Here is a 24,740-nt window from a genome sequence, read left to right on the forward strand (position 1 = left end):
AGAGCGTAAGTCAGATACAAGCATAGTTGTAATAACCTCATCACTTGGATCCATTCCAGTGAGGTTAAAACGTAAACTGTTAATAGGCTAACAAAAGTTTTTTTTTTGCATTATAATTATGCATGAATATATATTGAATATATTACACTGCTTTCACCCTTTGATTGCAAAGTGTTCTTGCCGCAATAGTAACTCCTCCACTCTTAAGTCAGCCTACCTGCATACCCTCCCCCATCTTCCTAAAGTCTTCCCACCCCACACAACCCTTCAGTTAAACAGATTTGAAAGTTCCCCCACCCCTTTTTTTGAAATTAGATATTGCCACATTCTTAAATGCATGCATTGCTGCATTGCTATTGCACTGGATTACTTCTCCTTCTTTCCATCCCTTTATTCTTCCATTAGCTGCCTCCCATTCCGATCACTGCTTGTGGACATCCTCGCTGCGAACAATCTTGTAGATGACCCAGTAGAAAGTGTTAAAGATGAGGAAGACCAGCGGGAAGCCAATGCGGGACACCTTGTCAATCTTTTTGGCACGTTGGATAAAAAGCTTGCGCATCTCATCCGGCGACTTGGAGGGCGGGGGAGCTGAATTGGCGGTGTTGTTGGTGGTGCCCTTCACTGAGATTCCATCCTTTGCCTGGAGGCAGGCCGGGCCCATTCCGTAGGCAGCAAAGCTGAACCTGCCTTCCCCGGCATCATCCTCCTGCAACAGATTCAACATCGGATTCTACTTAAAACAAGATATAGACACTGCACCCTCTCTATAAGGCTTTCTTCCTTCATGCAGACGCTTTGATTTTGATGAGCCCTATAGAAGGGTGCAAACCATAAAACACATGCAGGTGCAAAGCAGGGGATCTTCTTAACAATATAGAATTTTTGTTGTTGCTTAGTTAGGCCAGAAATTTGAACATAAATTCTCCCGTACGCACTAAACTGGAGCAGGGATACATTCCGATTGTGATTAGCAAGAGAAGAAGGGAACATTGTTGGAAATTGTATCCCTTCAACATGTGCCATCCTATAACCTATGGGGAGATTGCTTCTCTGTGCCTCAGACTGTATAATTCAGTGGGAAATTATTCCTACAGACTCTGGACCCTATTAACCAGAGAAGTTAATTTTCAATAAGTTTAGGCACTTAACTTTGGGAGTTAGGTACCTAAATCAGTCCCACTAAGAGCTGACTAGGGCTGCACACACCTCAATTTAGATGTCTAAAAAGTGGGCAGCAAGAAGGGATACAGTTAGAGGGGGAAGAAATGTGAGGCACTTTGCACTGGTTTTCAGTACCAGGCACCCAAATCTAGGCAAATGGAGGCCAACTTGCAGTATTCATTAATGGGCCTGCAAGGCAATTTTGAAAGGGAATAATTCCCTGAGGGCAAGCTGGTGCTGTGGGAATTTTGCATTCTTTGCAGGCGCAAAGAATGTGGGGTAAACGTCTTACAGACAGAAGGGACAATGATTTCAAAATGAAATCCTCCAGCGGACTTTTTTTTCCAGCCCACTCTGCTCTTGCCCCTGGTCCCACCTCAGTGGAGGGGGAGGGTAATTTTCCAAGGGCCCTTCTCCTCAGGTAAGCACTCATTTACCTACAAAGAATATCTTCGAAAATTGCCCCCATAAATTGCTAGTCTAAAAGTAGGCCCCTAAGTTTTAGAAACCTGAAAATCTGTCTAAATTCGAGCCTAAAATTTAGGCACCTAATATGGGTACTGAGCAATGAACATTTTTTTTTGAAAATTGATCCCTTAGGGGTGTTTTTTTCCCTCACTTTGAGCCTAATTCGCTAAGCTTTTTTCCCCCCCCCAGAAATAGAAAATGGGAGTAAAGACTTGCAGCTTGATTTATTAAGGCTTTTTTTATTCATTCTGTGTCCATAGGAAAAAAAAGATTACTAAACCAGACCCTTAGTGAATCATTTTTTTTATGTCTATGAGGAAACCTTTGCAAATAGAGCCCTCTATCTAATTTATTGGGAGAGGATTCTTTTAACACATGGACATTTTATCCCTGCAGACTATTTAAAGTAGTGAAGATTAATTCTTTCCACTGACACTCAAATTATTGTCAGAGAAATCTTCTCTTTCCATATATTGTTGTACCCTAGTGGAAGATTAACCCTTTAATTCAGGATTGATCTAGTGAGAAATGAATAATACATTCCTGGGTATTTCAAAGATATTGGATAATAAATTCATCATAAGAATCTTTTATTCATGGTGACTTGATTTAATATAATTGAAGATGAATCTTTTGTTCTCCTTGATTTATGAGAGTTAAAGCTTTTATTCATGCAAGGCAGTTCTAGAGGCTTGGAAAACATTAGTGCCTCTTGCCAAGTGAGCTCTTTTCTTGAAAGCGACTGGCCTTGGGTATAAAACTCTGCTCTCTTCAATCTGGGCACCATTTTTTTATAACCCTATTCCCATCCCCATCAAGACACCAGCACTGCAGCCAGGAGGAAAGGCAGTATCCTCTAAAGCTATCATGCCACACTTGAACTGAGGGCTGGGGGCACAGTATGCATCCTCCGTTTCCCCCAGACACTATAAGTATCATTTAGGCGACGCCTTGCCTAGATGGCCCAATACTACCCCAAAGAGAGAAAGAGACACACGCTTAATCCTGAGTTCCCTGCCTTGTCAGGATTGGCATTTGGGAATCATTACCGACTGTTTTTTTGTTTTTTTTTAAATATCCCCTGTTTTGCCTCTGCTCGCCATCCACTAGCCACCACACACACAGAGACACAGCAACCAACACATTTTCATGTTTGCCATTCTGGAACATCTGCTGAGGAAGAGGAGGTAAAATAAGAATGGTGTGCGTAATTACCTGTGAATTCGGCCATAGCTACTTTTGTGTGATAATGCTGAGTACTAAAGATTTCGTCTGTGCTTTCTATTCCCAAATCCATTTGTCTGGTTGTCTCTCTTGCTCGTGATCATGTGGGCTGGCAGCAACCACAGCGAATCAGTCCTGCAGCACTTTCTCACTCAGTACTGATGGGATAACACTCTAGGGACCTTCATTCAATAGGCAGTTTCTCGCTCTTTTCCCCCCCACCACCCTCCCAACTCTTTCCTAAGTTTGGTAACGGTGATCACTGGGTCATCATCAAAGAAACACTTTGGAATATATCAACTTTTAAAAACCAAAGCATTTAAACCATAAAACAATTCACATTGGCCAATGCGTTCTTGGCATTTATCTTGACATCATGGACATACTTCAAGTTTAAACATGAGCTTCATTCCTTGAAGATTGAATTTCCCCCCTAATTCATGACCTGATGTTCATGCCAACACATTTATTACCAGGAAAACATGGTTGGCACTCCCACTAGGCCAACTAGTGGGCCAAATCTCGGGAGGGGGTGGCAAAATCTCACCAGAGCCAGGCCCTAGGGCCACCAGTGGAACCTATCCCTCTGGCAACTGAAGAGCGGAAGAGGGCACAATGTAAGGGAGACACTAAGCATTAGAAAAAAAGGGGACAGGAAAATAAATTGAACTTTCAATCCATTAGGCTACTAATGAGTGAACGTTTTGAAACTTTCAGTAATAATAGGAATTAATTTTCAAAGAGTTATGCGGGGCTTGTTTGCATAAACTAAATGTCCGCATGTAAGTAGCATGTACGCACGTATACGCTATTTTATAAAATTCAAGAGTATTTGCCGTGTCATGTGTAAATATGAACAAGGAAAAAGGGGTGTATTAGGGGCCATGCCAGGGCGGAGTTCAGAAGTGATCACACATTGCTACTTTGTAAGTGGTATTTGTGCATATATTACTGAACTTGATCATAGTAATTTTACAACTACTAATTGACTCGCAGCAACTCAAATTGCACTTGTCTTTCATCTGTAGTTTTTGGGTGGGAGGTCTGGGTGAACTAATGAGGGTTCAGCAGCCATTTGCCGCTGTACCAGGGAAGGGACTGACAGCGCACGCAAGTTGCTACTGCTCCAATGGAGCAGTAAGCAATGAAATAAAATTTTAAAAAAGGTAGGAGATGGGAAGGGGAAGGGAGGTTAGGGTAGGGGTTAAGGAAGTTCTCTCCATGTCTATTCCTTAATTGGAGCGGACTAGGAGGAAATTGGGAAAGGCCGGGATGCGTCGCTGCACGAAATTTGTGCATGGACACGCGCGCACCTTTCAAAATCTACCTGTTAGGAAAGAGTAACCGAAATTATAGCTACACAATGCAAGGCTCCACATTAGGAGTCACCACTCAGGAAAAGGATCTAGGTGTCATAATTGATAATACATTGAAATCTTCTGCTCAGCGTGCAGCAGCAGCAGCAGCCAAGAAAGCAAACAGAACACTAAGGTTTATCGCTCCATGGTGCAATCTCATCTTGAATATTGTGTGCAGTTCTGGTCACCAAGTCTCAACAAAAGATATAGCAGAGTTAGAAAAGGTACAGAGAAGGTTGGCCAAAATGATAAAGAGGATGGAACGAGTCTCCTATGAGGAAAGGCTAAAGAGATTAGGACTCTTCAGTTTGGAGAAGAGAGGGTTGAGGGGAAATATGATAGAAGTCTATAAAATAATGAGTGGAATGGAATGAGTAAAAACTAATCAGTTTACTCTTTCAGAGAGAACAAAGACTAGGGGACACACAATGAAGTTACTAGGTGATGCATTTAAAACTAATAAGAGAAAATATTTTTTTTACTCAATGCATAATTAAGTTCTGCAATTCATTGCCGGAAGATGTGTTGAAAACTATTGGTGTAGTTGTGTTTAAAAAAGGTTTGGGGCAAGTTCCTGGTGGAAAAGTCCATAAACTATTATTAAGGTGAGCTTGGGAAATTCACTGCTTATCCCTGGGATAAATGGAGGTGGGGGTCTATAGTTTTCAGGCATTATCTGTGTTCACGTCTTCTCTTGCACTTTTCATTCCCCCCTATGTTACTATAAGGCAGGCACCATGACGATCCGCTAGCATCAAGAGAGCAGCTTGCTGCATCCTCAGAAAGTCATCCATTAATGTTTTATATCTGACCAAAAGATGCTGCTACTTCCATGGTGCACAGTGCTCTTGTCTCTCAAAGATAATAAGTGCTCTCTGCTCTCTCTAAGCACTCCCAGCCCATAATCACCTGATCACTTTTGGTCTTCGGTGTGGTACTGTGCAACACTAACACTGTACTATCAAGTCACTGCAAAGAATCTCTGTTTATATAATACAAATGTTGTAGCAAGGAATTTCTATCAGCATGGAAGGAAGGCGAGGAGAAGTAAGGAAAAGGACAGAGAGTATCAGGATAGCTTAGTGATATGGTAATGCCAGAGAAGATCAGAAAATGTAATTATGATGTCCGAGTCTTCGTTTTCGTGATTTAATGTGTTTCATTTGCCATTCAGCCTTTTAAAAACAACTCCACAATTTGAAAACACATTCTAGAGAACTATTAAAAGCAGGGGGTTGGGGGGTGGGGGGAAGGCTGGCTATGGAAATAAAAGCATTCCCGTCTGCAGTAGTTTGATATCACTCTACATTAATTATTTCTTTCGGGAAATTCAGCGCACACAATGCACTGGCTTTAATTTATGCAGAGACAAATGAGAGGAGCTCATGCAATAGTTACCACATTCCATTCTGTAACACCAAGGCATTCAGTTCACAAGCAGATTCAGATAAGCTACCTTTCATAGTTTAATTAGTTATTTCATCAATTCTGCCGCATTTAATGATATTTTGAGGAATGTGAGGCTAAGAGAGGATATTTTTACCCTGTCCATAAATACTTTTTCCTTAGTGAGATTTGACTTGTGAAGTCTGAGAAATGGTTGTGAGCAATAGGGAGCAGCCTCCCGGTCGTACCGGTGAAGGCCAAACCAGCTAGAGCATAAGTTCCCAAATTCGTCCTGGAGGCTTGCTATGGAGGAAGTGCTTGCAAATTTATCTCATACACTATTCATTATGGGCCAGATTTTCAAAGGGGTACGCGCGTACCCCCCAAAAGCCTGGCCGAAGTACCCACTGCGCGGGCCGAGCCTATTTTGAGTAGGCTCGGCGGTGCACGCAAGCCCCGGGACACACGTAAGTCCCGGGGATTTCCTGGGGGGGGGGGGCGTGTCGCGGTGGCGCGTCATTTGGGGGCAGGGCCGCGGGCGTGGTTCCGGCCCGGAGGTGTTTCGGGGGCATGGCCGAGGCTTCCGAAATGGCTCCCGGGCCTGGGAATCGCGCACTGGCGGCTGGCCCGGCACGCGCAAGTTATGCCTGCTTCGGGCAGGCGTAACTTGTACAAGAGGTAGGGGGGGTGTGGGTTAGGTAGGGGAAGGGAGGGGAAGGTGGGGGGAGGTGGAAGGAAAGTTCCCTCCGAGGCCGCTCTGATTTTGGAGCGGCCTCTGAGGGAACGGAGGCAGGCTGCGCGGCTCGGCACGCGCAGGCTGCCGATTTTGGGCAACCTTGCACGCGCTGACCCCGGATTTTAATGGATACGCATGGCTACGCGTGTATCTATTAAAATCCCGCATACTCTTGTTTGCGCCTGGTGCACGAACAAAAGTATGCGCGGGCGCAGATTTATAAAATCTACCCCTATGCGTATCCTGAAAACCCCGACTGCCTGGGAGTCTTCCAGGATGGGTTTGGGAACCACTGAGCTATAGAATTCAGGAAAGCCTGGGCTGAGAACAGAAGATTCTTAGCAGTGGCAGAGGTATTGGGGGTGGGGGTGGGGGTGAGATTAGGAGATTGGGAAGCTGGAGCAGCTGCACAACCGCCCAAGTTGTGAAGAGGTCCACATTGTGATCGGGGGGGGGGGGGGGGAGAGCACTCAGCTCAACCAACCCACACCTGCGTGACTCCCGTACAGAAAAGGGAACCTTATGGGTTCTAATCAAATGAGCTGTGCGGGATCTACTTGATTGATATAATCACTTGTCTGCCTCCTCCTTCCCACTTCTGTTAGTTCTCGTCATTAAAGAGGAGCCCTCTTGGGCCTAAACCAGAGTCCAGGTGCTCCACTACTGATCTGAGGATGAGAGGGCAAAGCTTGAGGAACAGTTAGACTGGGTGGGCTCTTGCAATCCTTATCTGCTGTCATTTTCTGTTATTATGAGTTTTAACTCATTGTGCGCAAGGGACAATTAAAATGTAACAGCATTAATTGCTGACAAGTAAATAAGGACCTTCGATTTCAGTTTTTATTTTATTTTACCTAGGAATTTCAGTGTTAGAAAAAAAAAGAAATCAGTGAAAAATGACTTTTCCACAGATTTTTCTCCTTCGTGTCATAACAAAGCAGGGGCTTAGGGTGGCTGCTGAAGTTGGTGGTGCACCAGAAAATTTGCTGCTGCCATGTGCTCTAGAACACAGTGCATGCTCCTGCATTACCTTGTGAGCACTACTTTCTCTGATGCAAAAAGCCTATCAATTTTATGCTCACAGCAACCCAATTCTTAGAGGGAAAATTAGTTAAGTCCAACCCTTAAAATAATCACCTAATCTACTAAGAGCAGTTGCAATAAATTATGCGAATGAAAAAATATTTTCTGCAAGAACATTCAAAACCGCTTTCTGCATGCAAATGAAATGAAAGAGCAAACTTCTGCTTAAAATAGAAATGAGGAAGTGAGGACCATAGCGCCGTAAAAGCCAGTGATAAGCACCATCATTTTTACAGCAAGAATTCAAGTTACACAAGAACTGGACCTTTACAATACAGGCAGACCGTCACCAAATACAAAATAGAAATGTGCCAACAAAAACTGTACTGGAAACCACAAGCCTGACTGTATTATGCAGTGCAACAATGGACAAACAGGAAACCATCATTCCACACAAAACGTCAAGTAATAAAATCAAGAGATAAAAGACATCATTCATAATATTAAAACCATACTAATAAGAAGAATAAATGTCAAAACAAATAACAAACATCCAATAGTTTAAAAAAACTTGCATGAATTTGTTTCAATATTTACCAAACACCAATAACATATTTCAAAACATCTGATGAATAAAACATCCAATAATTATAAATGTTCTATTTCCCCCAAACAAAACTATAAAATATTTCCAAACAGAAACATCAAATTACACCCAATAATTAAAACTAATAAGGCTTAAAATATCTCCTGCTCTCCATAGCTGGGATCTTTAGATTTCCACTCACCCTGAGATTATTATAGATTGTGGGAGGTAGTAAGGCCACACAAACTATCTCCTCTCTCTCTCATTCACACACACATACAATCACATTCATTCTTTCACACACTCCCTCATATACATGCCAATGCTTTCACACACACATAGGCTCTCTCTTCCTCACATACACATTATGTGTACGTGTGTGTGTGTGCATGCACCTGCATGTGCATGTGAGAGCCTCTGTCATACATGCGCCTATCAGACAGACCCTTACCTAATACAGAATAAGGGAGTACAAATTAGAAACATGCAGCAAAACTAAAATGGAAAGCCAGAGAAACCAGACTCTGTGAACTCTGGAATACTGAAGAAAAAGCAAAATATAAGAAATGCACATTCCCAAAGATGGCATATTCCAATCGCTGAAAGGCAAAATATTTTTTTTTACCTTTGCTGTCTGATCTTATTTTTCTAATCAGTTGGTCTCAGTCTCTTTTTCCTCCTTGTCTGTCTTTTCTGTATTCCTTTTTCAAGGTCTCTTTTATGCTGTTTCTTCTCTTGTTTTTTTTTCCTTCCTCCTTCATACACAAACACACACACATGCTCTCTCTCACATGCGCGGTCTCATATACAAGCTTTCTCTCACACAGGATCCCACTCTTGCATGCTTTCTCTCACATACACATAGGCTCCACTCTCATATGCTGTCTCTCACATGCAGGGTCTCACATGCTCTTACACACAGGCTTCCGTTCTCACAAACACTCACACACAGGCTCTTGCTCTTACATGCTCTTTCACACACAAACACACAGGCTCTCACATGCTCTCTCTCACATGCAGGTTCCCACTCCCAAACATAGATACACACATAGGCTGTCACTCTCACAGGTTTCCATTTTCTCACATACACATGCACACAGGCTCTCACACTCACATGCTGTCTCTCACATGCAGGCTCCCGTCCCCCCCCCCCCCTCCCCACAGACATATACAGGCACTCACTTTTACATGCTCTCTCACACAGCTTCATTTTCCTATACAAACACACAGGTTCTTACATGCTCTCTCTCACATACAGACTCCCTCCCCCCCCCCCCCCCAAACACAAAGGCTTTCACTCCCACATGCTCTCTCTCTTTCTCTCTCTCTCTCTCACACACACACATACACCCACACATCTAGGTAGGCTCCCATTCACATCTCGCCCCCATTCATCCCCCCCAGGCAAGCTCCCATTCATACACACACACACACACAGAGGCAGGCAGGCTCTCATTCATACCCCCCACATACAAGGCTACTGTTCACATACTCATACACACACACACACACACACACACACACACACACACACAAAGACAAAACACAGGCAGGTTTCCCATCAGGAGCAGAAGGGGGAATCCTGTTCTGCTACTGCTGCTCCTCGTTGTGCCTGCCCCATGGTATTCGAAACCTTTGAGGCTAGCACTTCCTCCATACTGATCTCGCATTGCACGAGATCAGCATAGAGCACCTACTGGCCACACGGGGCTGGAATACCAGCGGGAGAATGGGCTTCCTTCCTCTTCTCAGCCACTGGCGTCCTTTCGAGCCCGCTCCTCTGCCTCCAGCTGGATGGGGTCCAACCACAACCTCCCGGTCCTGTTCCTCTTCTCAGCCACTGGCATCCTTCTGGGCCCGCTCCTCTTCTCTGCCGCCAGCTGGATGGGATCCAACCGCAACCTCCCGGTCCTGTTCCTCTTCTCGGCTACTGGCAAGATGGGGGTCCATCTCTTCCTCTTCTCTGTCGCCACTTCCCTGGATGTGCGCGCTGCAGCCCTGTGACAGGGCCTCTCTTCTTAGGCCGCCAGGCAGTTGGTGGTGCTACACCCCCATGTATCAAAGTCATTTTTTCCACTGACATCTTTTCTTATAACATCGAAATTCGCAGGCAAAATAAAATCAAAACTAAAAACAATTGTCCCTAAAGTAATCAGCCAGTGAAAATGCTGTTCAACAAGATTGCCAGCAGATGGCAGCAAAGTATACACCATTAGAAGAAGAGCCTCTACTGCAGTGAAATAATACAGATATACAGAAGGTTTGAGGAAATATTTTGGTTCTTTTCAGTTCTATAAATACAATAGCTGCTATTATATAGGTACAGAGATTTAAGTTCCCCTCTTTACAGGATCCATGTAAGCATATTAGTTGACATTAATGCTTTTCTGGGGGGAAGGATTGCTCTTTGAATATCATCATGGGGAAGACAATTTTCAAAGCCGTTTATGTGAGAAAATAGAGATTTTCACTGTAAACTGGTTGTCCGAACATTCCCTCCCTCAATGCGGCTAAAAGTATGTGCGGGGGCCGATGTACTAAGACCCGCGGTGAAATCTGCGCTAGTTGTCTGAGCGTATTTTTTTTTTAGCGTGCACCACAAAAGCAGGCGCCTCCACGGGACGTCATAAAGGCCACGTATGTAGACGAGACGCGCGCAAAGAAAAAAAATCCACGCTGATGCGAAACCCTCACAGAAAAGCGCGTACAAAGATGTGCCCTCAGCCCTGTGGAACAGACCACGCACAGAGCAGAGCCAAAACCCCCGTTAATTGGGTGACCCGTGAATGATTCTTGGGGGGGGAGGGGGAAGATTTCCCCCTTTCAATAAAACCGTGAAGAAATTACTGAACTGAAGGTGGGTAGAGCAATGTCTATCCCCTTCATGTTTCGCCTCCAACCTCGTGGCAGCTGTTCCGGCGCAGGCCAATACGTACGGGTAAGGTGGCAGCGATTTTTTTTTTTCTGACGACCCGCAGAACGAACTAAACATCTGGAAGAAGTGAAGGTAATCCACGATTACCCCAGACCTGCACGGATAACCACACTAATGCCAGCAAAAACCGTTCTCTAGACAACGTGCTTTAACTCAACTCCTGCCATGACCCGGGCGCTAAAAAATAAACCCGGGTACAAAAACCCGCACTAACAGACGCGTGCCTCGCTGCACAGCCCGCAAATAGTTAATTTGCCTGATTTGCATCCACTAGCACTGAACCAGCCCCGTGCTTTTAAAGCGGGTTGCTGAGCACGTTCTTCCCACGCCGAATATGTTATTACATGCACGCCTAAAGCTAGCACGGCGGAAAACTCTCGCCGAAACCTGCGCAGGTACACGCAAAAACCCACGGCAGCTTTAGCGCTGCTTATTACGTCGGCCCCGCAGACTCATTTAGAAGAAGAGAGACTGCGGAATTCCTTCAAGGGGCTCTGCTCAGACCAATGGTGATGGAATCTACATGGGAAGGGGCACAGTAACAGAAACGACAGCAGAAAAGAACCAAATGGTCCATCCAATCTGCCCAGCAAGCTTCTAATGGTAGTATGGCAGGGGGTCATACTGCACCTGCGACTTACGAATGGAGGAGGTGTCTCTAATGTCTGGGTAGGTGCCCACCTGAGCACCAGTATGGTTTGATAGGGGACCTAGTGCTTTACCCACAGAGATGGCCTTTTATAAAATTGTGTGACTGATATGCGCGTAAAGTGGCATTGCAGATATTCACTGCTTATTCTTGGGATAAGCAGCTTGGAATCTTATCTACCCCTTGGGATCCTGCCAGATACTTGTGATCTGTCTTGGCCACTGTTGGAAACAGGTTACTGGGCTTGACGGACCCTTGGTCTGACTCAGAATGGTAAGTTTTATGTTCTTACGTTCTTAATTATGTGCATACACACTGTATGCGTGCACTTTTTCTCTAGGGGTAGAGTCCGGGCGCAGTTGGCACATTTGCGCACTATTGGCAAAATTACGTGCACACACTTTTGTGGGGATAATTTTCAAAGAGGACTTATGTATACAAGCCCGCCTTGAAAAATGGCGTAACTAATATGCATATTTGCCGGCTAACATATATGCAATGTTACAAAATTACTGCCACAATGACCAAGGCGGACAAGAGTAACATAAAGAAAGTCCTGGTTTTCAAAGGGGGAAGTACCTTAAGGAGGTGCTACCAAGGTGGGAGGAGATAGGTGAAGAGTAAATTTAAAGAAGATATAGTAATGGCAATTAATCTTTGTATCAGGAAAATAAATACAAGTAAGAGGAAAAGGAACCTGTGATGGTTCTTCAAAGAACTGGCTGAAAAAGTAAGGGCTAGAAAAGTAGCATTAAAAAAAATGCAAAGGATCTCAAACAGATGAACACAGGGAAGAATTTGTGCTAAAGCTGAAAGAGACAAGGAAAAAAATTAGAATGGCAAAAGCAAAAGTGTTAGAAAAGACAGCTCAAGAGTTAAAACAAGGTAACACTTTTTTTTTTCAGGTAAATTAGTGAAAGAAGGAAAGCCGGAGGTGGAACTATAAGATTGAGAGAAGGTGAGGAGCAATGTGTGGAGAGAAATGAGGAAAAAGCACCGAAACAAATAATTCTATTCAATATTCACTGAAGAACAGTTTTGAGGGGGACCACTGATTGTTGGTATGGGTACATATGAGAGTGGGGTGGATACAAAACTGTTTACAAAAGAGAGTGTTTGTGTAGAACCAGGAAAACTGGTTTTTGATTATTAACACTGAATGGCTATTGCAGTATCTTTTTCTTTTCAGGTTTTGTTTGCCCGTTGTGTTTGTGTGCTTATTTATCGAATTTTATTATTCTTGCTTGCTTATATTAATTGTATTTTATGTTTAGTTATTTTGTAAACTGCCTGGTTAAACCTGCTTTTAAAGGCAGTATATTAAATTCAGATTCAATAAGATAAAATAACCAGCAGAAAAAAAAAATAGAATTGATAAGGCCTCTGTACAGGTTGTTGGTGACATCTTTACTTAGATGATGACATAAGAATACAAGATTTGCCATATTGGGTTAGACCAAAGGTCTGTCAAGCCCAGCATCCTGTTTCCAATCCAGGTCATATGTACCTGGCAAAATCCCAAAAGGTTGATAGATTCTATGCTGCTTATCTCAGGGATAAGCAGAGGATTCCCTAAGTCCATCTTAATAATGGTTTATGGACTTTTCCTTCAGGAACTTGTCCAAAGCTTTTTTAAACCCAGCAACACTAACATCTTTCACCATGTCCTCAGGAAACACCCTGGAGGAAAGGTGAAATAGGGGAGATATGATAGAGACGTTCAAATATCTTAGTTTCCTTGCACAGGAGATGAGCCTCTTTCAACAGAAAGGGGGCTCTAGAACGAGGGGTCAAGCAATGAGGTTGAAAGGGGGTAAATGCTACGAGAAATCTTAGGAAATATTTCTTTACAGAGAGGGTGGTAGAAATGTGGAATAGGCTCCCAGTGAAGGTGGTGGAGACAAAAACAGTATCTGAATTCAAGAAAGCATAAAGGGTATCTCTAAGGAGGTGATGGGAATTATAATGCTAAATTAATTGAATGGATGGGAAAACTGGATGGGCCATGTGGTCTTTTTCTGCCATTATGTTTCAATGTTTCTATGTCTCAGAGCTTAATTATGTGGCAAGTAAAATATTTTCTCCTATATGTTTAAAATGTAATACTTGGTAACTTCATTACATGTGCTCTGGTCTTTGCACTTTTTGAAAGAGTAAACAATCGATTTGTGTTCACCCATTTCATTCCACTCATTATTTTATAGACCTCTATCATATCTCTCCAAGCTGCAGAGCCCTAACCTCTTTAGCCTTTCCTCATAGGGAAATTGTTCCAACCCTTTTATCATTTTGGTTGCCCTTCTCTGAGCTTTTTCTAATTCTGCTATACCTTTTTTTGAGATGTGGTGACCAGAATTGCCCACAATACTCAAGAAGTGGTCACGGAATGAGAGAGATGCATTATGATACTCCATTTTATTCTCCATTCCTTTCCTAATAATGTCTAGAATTCTATTTTCTATCTTGGCTGCTGCAGCACACTGAGCAGAGGATTTCAACGTTTTATCCATGATGACACCTAGATCCTTTTCCTGAATGGTGACTCCTAATGTGGAACCTTGCATTGTGTAGCTAACTAGCTACATTTTAGGTTGTGCTTCCTTATGTGCTTCACGTTACACTTTTCCACATTAAATGTGATCTGTAATTTGGATGCCCAATCTCCCAGTCTTGCAAAGTCCTCTTGCAATTTCTCACAATCTTCTTGTGAATTAACAACTTTGAATAATTTTGTGTCATCTACAAATCTGATCACCTCACTCATTGTTCCCATTTCCAGATAATTTATAAATATATTAAAAAGCAGATACCTGGGGTACTCCACTATTCACCTATTGCTGTTCCATCCCCTTTGTCATTTTCGTCGCCCTTCTCTTCACCTTCTCCAGTGCAATTATATCTTTTTTGAGATGCAGAGACCAGAATTGCACACAGTATTTATGGTGTGGTCTCACCATGGAGCGAAACAGAGACATTATGTCATCCACCGTTTTATTTGCCATTCCCTTCTTAATAATTCTGTTTGCTTTTTTGACTGCCACAGCACACTGAGCTGATGATTTCAATGTAATATCAATTATGACATCCAGATCTTTATCCTGGATGGTAACTCCTAATATGGATTCTAACATCGTGTAAATCAGCTCTCAATTCACAATAAGGCATTGCCTCCTACCCATGACTTTTTAATTTCCTTAGAAGTCTCTCATGAGGGACTCTGTCAAATCTTTCTGGAAATCCATACACATATATCAACTGGCTCACCTTTATTCACATGTTTATTTCTACCTTCAGATTGCTAAATCCATATTAGCTTTGCCCTATTTAACTATGACCACCTGCCATTTTGCCTGGCACAGACAGACATCAGACTCACTAATCTGTAGTTTCTTGGATCACCCCTGGAACCCTTTTTAAACACTGGCATTACGTTGGCAGAGTTCCACATTAGGAGTCACCCCTCAGAAAAAGGATCTAGCCACAATGGGGAAAGCAATTTCAGACAGCTAATCTATGGTCACATTGCTCTTTACATGTGCCCTCCCTGCGTGTGTGTAAGTTGCATTAGAGGTCATTTTCAACGGAAAATGGAAATGGGCTTAAAAGTGGAAAAAATAGTAATGAAATAAAATGAATAAAGGATCTGGCTTATTTGGGTCACGTGATGGCTCGAACAGCGAGTATTCTGCAGAATCCAGCTACTCTTTGTGCAGACAGCAGGGGGGGGGGGAAATTGTCGGTGATCTGGGCCTCTGGCCAATAAGAGTCATTGACCCCTAACCATCCATCTGAGGCTAGGGGAGAGTGTAGTGGGCCCTCAGGCATTGCCCTATTGTGCGAATGGTCAGTCTGCCCCTGGCAGACAGTACCACTAATTAGTCTCTAATATGCTTAGAAAGAGGTGGTCGCCTCAAAGTAGACAAGTTTGTTGATATTTGGACATGTGGGCAGAATGGAAGGATAAGAAGACTCATTCTTCTGGCTTTAGGAGTACAACCAGCGTTAGGAATCTCGGAGCCATTATGTTTAGCTGCCATGGTTGTGAGACAGAGCAAAATCAGCAGGTCCAGCTGGACACTCGGTGGGGAAGTAGCCAGACTTTTTTATACATGTGTGTTTGAAGCAGTGACATTAAGATTAGGCTGGAATACACACCTTCTTTATCAAAATAACTATACAAATTAAAATTTTGGCAAAAAAAACAAAAAAAAACGCCAGCATGCATCAAAAGACATAGTTGGCATGAGCTCTGATGCCTGCATCAGGCCGGGCTCCGCAATGTGCAGTAAGCGTTACCTTGTGATGTCTCCTCTTCCTCCTGAAGCGGAGCAGCTCTTTGTGCTGTCGGGATACAAAGTTGACAGCGGCATATTCCAGCAGGGCTGAGAATACAAACAGCAAGCATACGGCCATCCAGATGTCAATAGCTTTGACGTAGGACACCTGTGGAGAAGAAACAGACACAATGGAAAGGCCATAGAAAGGGATCAGATAGACACAAAATGAGAGAACATCTTAAATGAGTCAAGTGCTCAGATAGTTGCATAGGATAAATGCATCTTATTGGTGCATAGGGACGGATGTACTAATATGCAATGACATGTTTAATGTGAGAGAGATACTGCACATTTTTTATTTCTATTTTTGCTTTACTTCATTTACCATCTTTCCAGGAACCTACCCAAGACAGTGTAAAACAATAAAAAAAAGTCATAAATAATAACAAAAACATAAAATATCTCAAACACTTTTTTAATTTCATTTTTTGTTTGTTTTGTTTTATTTTAAATGAAAGAAACAAACAACAAAAAGAGAAAACAAAATGAAATAAAAATGGTGTCCCATCCAAGGCTGGGACCATAGAGCAAAATGGCACTGGCATCATTTTGAAAAATAGCAGTGGCAGGGCAGCAATGAGTAGGAATTGCTTCCGGCCAATTTTGAAGCCCATGAACAGTCATATTTTCAAAGGAAAGGAAATGAAACAGGAATATTTGTCGAGATCTCCAGTTTTGTTTCCTGTTTATTGTAGGGGATGGGGTGATATGTATTAGGGACATAATTTACGATTCATTTGTTATTTGAATTATTTGATTTTTGATATATTTAAAACATATTCTGCAATCTCCAGTACAACTGTTCAGTTTGCATTATAATTTTATATTTCTGTTCCAATATAACATTCATATTCACAAATAACGTCATTGAAAATGCATGTGTTATATCATGCTGTTCTGATGTATTACATTGTATTGCTTCTTGTGATATATTGTTTTTCTGTAATGCTAACTGCTTTGAGTCCCTCTTTTTTGGGAAAGACAGTCTATAAGTATGAAATAGAAACTGTATCCTTTATTTAAAACATAGACCAATACAATAGGAGTGGTCATCTTTTAGCTTCACATTAGCGTTCTTTCATTTCCATTTCCCTTTATAAGGGTTTGTTCCATACCTTGGGTAGTGATGCTCGAGAACCAGAACTCTGGGTGGTCATGGTGAGTACAGTGGTGATCCCCAAGCCAACACGGGCTGGCGCAGCATCCATGTTAATCCAGAAGGAAACCCAGGACAGGATGACTATCAGGAGGCTGGGGATATACATCTGGATCAGGTAGTAACCCATCTGCCGTTCCAGGTGGAAACGAGCCTCAATGCAGGTGAATTTTCCTGGGAAGATAAAGCTTTCATTTGCAGTTTTATTTACACTTAACCCTGCTTGCATCAGCCAGAACTGACGTCATTCAGCTGCCTGGTGCATTTTTTTAAACAGTTATCTGTGAGAAGCAGGATGACCTATTTCAACTGTATTTCTTCTAGAGCTACCGCTGTTTCCAAGAGTTGTTGTTTTCAGGTATGGGACTTCCTGGTAATATTTAATCAGAGAGGGCAACACCTACTGGTCCATATTTTGATTACATAAGCAGGCTGCCCAAACCACCAGCATGTTCACCATCCCTGTGTTCCCCTCTAATAAAAGACGCATGATTCAAGCAGAGGTCAGGTTTGCCAATGTAAATCTTTTCTTGGACTGGGCTCAGAAAACAGATTATTTGTTGGTCCGGTTCATTCACTCACAAATTTAAATAAATAAATAAATAACTGTCACATGCAGACGGAGAGGCAGCCATCTACAAAGAAATGAAATAGATTTAGTGCGAACCACCCAAAGGTGAGGAAAAGGTAATCTGGAGTCGTGGATATTTCCATATCCATGAAGTTTGTTTGCCTCATGAGTCACATGCTTCTAGCACGACACCACTACTTATGAGCAAGCATGGTGCCAGTAACTAAAGCAGGCTGAACAATTAGAAGTCAACCTTGAGCCAGATGGCTTTCAGCCTGAACTGAATTCAATGAAAATTTCAGATTTTCCCCACGTCTTCTGTGGAAATCAATATCTTTTTTTTTTTTTCCCAGCAGTTTGGGGAATTCTGAAGCAAAGCCATTGAAATTTAAAACTCATTTGCTGATTCAAAGAGATCCACTCTGCATTTCTAAAAATCACTTCAGATTTCTTAAAGATCATAAGCGGATTTTGTCGCAAATGTGGGTTTTCGTTAAAAAAAAAAAGGATCAAATAGATTTGGTGAGCATTTGAAGCATTTTTCAGTTTCATTAATTGCTTTGTGGATCTATTTTAAAGAAGCTTTGACATCTCTACCAGTGACTTCCATACCAGTCCATAGTAATGACATATATCAGGTGTTCTTTAGAATGTCATTAGAATTTCACAGCTGTATCTATAGGGACAGATTTTCAAAGGGATACGCGCGTAACCCCCGAAAAGCTGCCCCTTCCATCCCCTGTGCACGCCGAGCCTATGTTGCATAGGCTCGGCGGCGCTCACAAGCCCCGGGACACGCGTAAGTCCCGGGGCTTTCCTGGGGGGGCATGTCAGGAGGCGTGTTGCGGCCGGCGCACCATCTGGGGGCATTCCAGGGGTGGGACCGTGGGTGTGGTTTTGGCCTGGGGGCATTTTGGGGGCATGGCCGAGGCCTCTGAAACTGCTCCCGGGCCAGGGAATCGCGCGCCAGCAGCCGGCCGGCGCAGGCGTAACTTTTATAATAAAGGTAGGGGGTTTAGATAGGGCTTGGGGATGGGTTAGGTAGGGAAAGGGAGGGGAAGGTGGGGGGAGGCGGAAGGAAAGTTCCCTCTGAGGCTGTTCCGATTTCGGAGTGACCTCGGAGGGAACGGAGGCAGTCTGCACGACTCGGCGTGCGCAGGCTACCAATTTTGCTCAGCCTTGCACGCGCGTATCTATTAAAATCTGGCATACTCTTGTTTGCGCCGGGTGCGCGAACAAAAGTATGCATGCGTACTTTTTAAAAATCTGCCCCATAGTGCGCTACCAACTTGAATGGAAGGGGAAGAAAAGAAATGGAACGGAAGGAAAAAAATTTCAAATATTACTACTGACCTGTGTTATAATGCTTGGTACAATATCGCAAATCCTTTTCTTCCTTCAGGATAAACTGAGGCAGAGTCAACCCATCAGCTACCTGCACAGCACCTACTTCTTGCCATTCAAATATCACGTCATTCATCGTGTAACCAACTGGGATGGAGAAAGTAACATGACAATACACTGTAAGTCAGATTTATTGAGAATTAATTGTTTTGTAAAGTTAATTCTCAAAGATCAGCCTTTATAGTATGAGGTTAGAGAATTAAAGGAGTTAAAACAGAAAAGAGAACATTGTTTTGACATTTTGAGATCATGTGTAAACAGGAAGTTCAATGCAGAACTAATGGAGCCTACTTTCTGGAATATGAGCATGAGTGTGCATCTGGGCAAGTATCTGGAAAAAAAAAAACATCTGACAAGATCTCCTTGCACCCCTTGAAGTCTTGAAAATTTGATGAATTTAGGATACTAAACAGAAAAGCTAAGCGGGTGGAGGAGGGGGAACTCTCTCTCTCTCTCTCTCTCACACACACACACACACAGTGATCTCACTTCCTTTTGGGACTTAGGCTAAAAAATAAGACAATCCATTATTTAATCTGGAAAGGAAGCAAAAGAGACGGACTTCCACCTTCAATGTTATGAATGCATCATCCGAGCTAACAAAGCAGGAGCATGCTGGTGGGACTCAAACTACAAAAATATGAAATCATTCATTGGAAAATACCATCTAGATTCTTTTGCTGCATACACTAAAGGCAGGCATGTGATCAAAATCATTTTAGAAAAGATATGCAAAATCAGGATGGGTCAAAGTCAGCTACCCCATCCTTAAAAAGACTAATAATGCAAATCCTGAGAAAAACGGGGGCTGTTACAGGGATACCAACACAATCTGTCTGTGTACGCATTAATGTGCAGGTCAGGCAGGGTCTGTTGTAGAAACTGTTCAGAGAAGGAGTGGTCAAGAGGGAGAACTTAAAATTGAGTGTAAAACAAGCACAAACAGCATGTTCCAGACAGAATATTTATAGTCCTCTAGCATGATTCTTAGTTGTAAGAATACACCTGAGATTAGTTTAGGGCAGAGGCAGAGCGCTGGTTATTTTTTCAGACACGCCCTTGAGACTCACAGCTCTCCAGCTGCATGATGCAGGTCTGGACATCCATAGGGAAATTCTTCAGATCCATAGGACATGCCAGCGTCAGCGTGATCCTAGGAAGAGAGATTGAAGAACTCATACTGAAAAGTGAAGTACTTAAAGAAAGAGATATTAGAGTTTCCAGTGATGCCTACTGGCTCTCAATCAATGAAAGAACTTTAAGCATACTGAGTGTAATTTTCAAAGGCATTTTTTTTCAAGGGTAAAACAGTGATATTCATACCGAAATGGCTTTTGCAAAATTGCCCATCCGCTACGCTGGTAAACTTACGGGCGTATGCCATGTTTAGCTGAATTAAGTGCATGCATTCCTGGGGGTAGAACTGGGGAGGAGTTTGCAAATGTTTGCATACTTCTGTATTTTAAACAGAATCGGCCCGATTTAAAAAACCCAGCGCGCATTAAAACCAGGAGATATAACGTGTGGCCGGGCCGCGCAAGCGCCGCGGGGATTTTCAAAGGCCTGCGGCCACACGTATCCCCCGGTGCATGCCAAAGAATGGATTAAAGAAAAAGGGGTGGGGTCTGGGAGGGACCCGGGGAAAGGTCCTATCGTGCCGCTGCGCACCTCTTATAAAATTTCCTGCCTTTATGCACGCCAGTCGGCACTCGCGCGCACCGATATAATATCGGGCGCGCATGTGTGAGTAGGTAGCAGATTTTGTAACATGCGCGCGGCTACATGCGCATGTTATAAAATTGGCGCGTCCATGTGCGCGCGGGATTTAAAATGTATCTTTAAGTGTGTAAATTTTCACACATTTGAGCAGGGGTTTTAGTAGGTGTAACTTGAGTGAGGGGATTTGGTGGGATAATTTTTACAGTGGACTTGTGCACATAAGTCCGCTTTGAAAATCGGTATGGTTATGCATGTATTTTGCAGCTAATGTTTGCACAATGTCACAAAATTGCCCCGCACAAAGCTTTCTATGCCCAGATCAGGGTTTTTCAAACCTGTTCTGGTAACTCCACAGTCTGTCAGGACATCTACAATGAATATTCATGAATTAGATTTGCATATATTGGGACTGCGGTGTAGGTGAACTTATCACTTGCATGTTCATTGTGGATGTCCTGAAAACCCTGGCCTATATTCCTTTTTCTTTTAATAAACTGAATAATAGCTGAGTGTGCTAGAAAAGAAAGTCCTCTGATTGTTCATAAAACAGGTAGAGTAAGCTCCCTTCCTATTGTCCCGTCCATGTGCCGTAGCTCTAGCCTGAAGACAGAAACTCCAAATCCTGGCAAAACTGTTTAGTTCTGCTATTTTCAACAGGACAAGAGAAATTCTGAAGACTCAGGTAGCAGAGTTTTTTTTTCTTTGCCAGAATCTTCTCTTTAGTAGAAGAAAGACATACAAAAAAAAAAAAAAATAAGAAAAAGGAAGTTGCAACTAATAATTGTGGATTTCTTGAAAATGATGTCTTCATAATCTCAGCACTGCTGATCAGCATTTCTTCTGAAAACAACCCTCCCTTGCATCCATTTTAACCTCAGTGTAACCATTCCCACTCCTGTATCGTTGTTTACATGAATATAAATTGTTGTTTCTTCCCCCTTCCATGCAAATCAGAAATGGCAGATCGCCTTTGTCTGATGATTCAACCAGTCTCTGCACCCCTTTCCCTCAGACCTATCTATCCTCCCTAACTTACCTGATACTGTAGAGGACGTTGCCATTCTTGAAAATGCGCAGGAGTTTGTTGTCTGTGGTGATTTCATGAAAATGGGCCCCTTTCTCGTTGGCAAAGAACAAATCAGGTTTCCAGATGGAGTCCAGCATAGACGGGTCCAGGTCCAGTGAATCATCGGGGTACTCACTATATGCCAAACGGGGATCATTCCACTGCTGCCGCAAAAAGATGTTCACCCTATAATCCTACGGTCAGAACAGAAAGCAGAGCGGGCTTAGCATCATCAGAACATTAAGACGGGCCATGCTGGGTCAGACCCATTGTCCATTGAGCCCAGCCTCCTGCCTCTGACAAAGGCCAATCCGGGTCACTTGGAGGTATCTGGCAGACCCTAATGGGCAGATCCAGTCCCTGCTGACTGTTGCTCATTTCCATGAACTTGTGTTCATTTTTTTAGCACTAACTATTGAAATGCAGGTCTTCATGGTGCTGCTGGCTACAACATAGGCAGCATGGCATAAATCTTTCACCACCTTTCTAGAGGTTAAAAAAAAGAGCATGGTTTGTGATAGGCGAAACATTTTCTTTCTCAGCAAAATTCTTTCTGCTGTACTTGCTTGTGGCTGTGCTTCTGATGTTGCTTAGCACATGATGAAAAATGCATTGGTTTGGATACAGTAACTGCATCTTTATTTTTCAAGGGTTGCTGGTGACCTGCAGGTCATCAGGAACAAGTAAACAAGGCCTGGTGTTATTCCCCATGTATCACATCCTGGTATATGTGATCTTTCATATTCTGCTAAGAAAAGAATGACTGTAAACAGGAAGCACCAGGGTTTATTATAAAGCACTATGAGATGCACTTAAGTAGCTTAGATATTTATTTATTTCCATTATAACCTGCATTCCATAAAAATTGCTTAAGGCAAATAAACTGTAAAATCAAAATAAAAGAAGCAAATTTATAAAAATATCATAAAATAAAATTTATAAAATAAAATAATATAATACAAATAAAATATAAACAAAAAGTTAAATCAAAAGGTAAAGAGACTAATAAAAGAGAGAAAATAGGATCCTAAAACAAAATACAGGGATGGTAACTTTCAAAGAGGCATGTGGGAGTACGCTGATGCATGTGTATCGGTGTGCACCCAGGGATGCAGCTATTTTATTGCATATGTGATCGTACAAGCGAACGTTACAAAGTAGCCTGGGCATGCGTATGTGTACGTCCTATTTTGCAATTGAGCATGCACAGCAGTGCACATCTGGGTATGAGTTGTGTAAGGGGGGAATTTTATTATTGGCGCCCGTGTACATAACACCAGTTTTACCAGTTTGTTCACCAGTTCACCCAGTGTAGAGCTAGGCCTTCCAAACCCCCCTGGATTAATAGCCTGCACTCCCCCGTTATCCTAGACCCTTTAAACCCTCAGAAATGACTGTTTTTTTTTAAAGTTACACATCCTCCATAGCAAAAGTAAAGCTATGCGACACTGGACCTGGGGGTGCGCCCAGGCGAGTAAGTAGTTGTGCGTGCACGTCTCTTGGTCCTGCTCCAGAACGCCCACAGAACATCCACACGACATCTGTGGTGTCCTCGCTGTGTGATTATAATCATTAGAAGGTGTCATTCCCAACCTGTGCACATGGACAAGCACTTCAAGTTCCACAAGTCTGGCCCATCAACATTAGCATCAGAGGCATTGACATTGTGAGACTCAGGAGCTGTACCGACAGCTAGTGGTGCATTGACATTGGGAGGGTATCGAACCTCTGGGCTGCGAGCATAGATAAGACCAAGGGGACAGGTCACGGTCTGTATCTTCCCACCAAAAGAGAATGAATGTATTAGTCTCTGTTTCCAGCATCATGGAGACCCAATAACATGTGTTGGGTAAAGGCCAAGAAGCATTGATAGTGGTCAGTCTTAGATATTTTAGCCAATTTTCAAATAGAATTTAAAACGCAAAAGTCAAGATTTTTTTCCCTGTACCTTTTAGCTACAAACAGCCACTTCCTGTCTATGGACCTTGCATAGAAGCTAGAAGCCACAGCAGGGTCCCGATGGGAGGTGGAATAAATGAGTAGGATACATTTGAATTCAGCTGCTTGTTATGGAATTATTTCTGACTATTGATGAACTCAGAGCCACACACAAACAGAATATATAGACAAGCATGCAGAGAACTGTTCTGACATCTAATCCCCCACATAATTACTGCTTGCATAATTACTTTTCTGCCTGCATAGCCCCCAACTATTTCCTAATATTTATAGCAGTAGGGAGGTGTCTCCAACATGTGCAGATGCTGTTGATTAGATTTGTCTCAACTACAGTGCCCAAGCATAAAGATACACATCAAAGCAATATTAGAATCTGATGTGCTTCACTGTGGCACCAGGACTGATAAGAAAACAGAGCAAGGAAGATCCCTTCTTCCTCAAGTAGTTTGCTCTTTCTCACCTTCTCTATCTGCCAGTGTTGGATTTCTCCTGATAGATTTCTCACAAACTGAATAAAGGTTAGTAAAGTTGTAAGGGATCTAATCAACAGAACATGGCAGGACAGATGGATCTCTTGGGTCCTTATTTTACATAAGAACATAAGACTTGCTATACTGGGTCGGATGAAAGGTCCATCAAGCCCAGTACCCTCTTTCCAACAGTGGCCACCCTAGGTCACAGTTACCTGGCAAGATCCCAAGGGGTTGATGGATTCTACTCTGCTCATCCCAATAATAAACAGTGGATTCTTTAACTCTACATTAATAATGCTTAATGGACATTTCCTCCAGAAACTTGTCCAAACCTTTTATAAATGCAGCTTCACTAATAGCTTTCACCACATCCTCTGATAATGAATTCTAGAGCTTAATTATGCATTGAGCAAAATTATATTTTCTCTTATTAATTTTAAATTTATTACCTAGTAACTTCATTGTGTGTCCCCTGGACATTGTACTTTTCAAAAGAGTAAACAACTGATTTATGTTTACTCATTCC

Source organism: Rhinatrema bivittatum, chromosome 18 (assembly GCF_901001135.1).
Source record: "Rhinatrema bivittatum chromosome 18, aRhiBiv1.1, whole genome shotgun sequence".
Classification (NCBI taxonomy): domain Eukaryota; kingdom Metazoa; phylum Chordata; class Amphibia; order Gymnophiona; family Rhinatrematidae; genus Rhinatrema; species Rhinatrema bivittatum.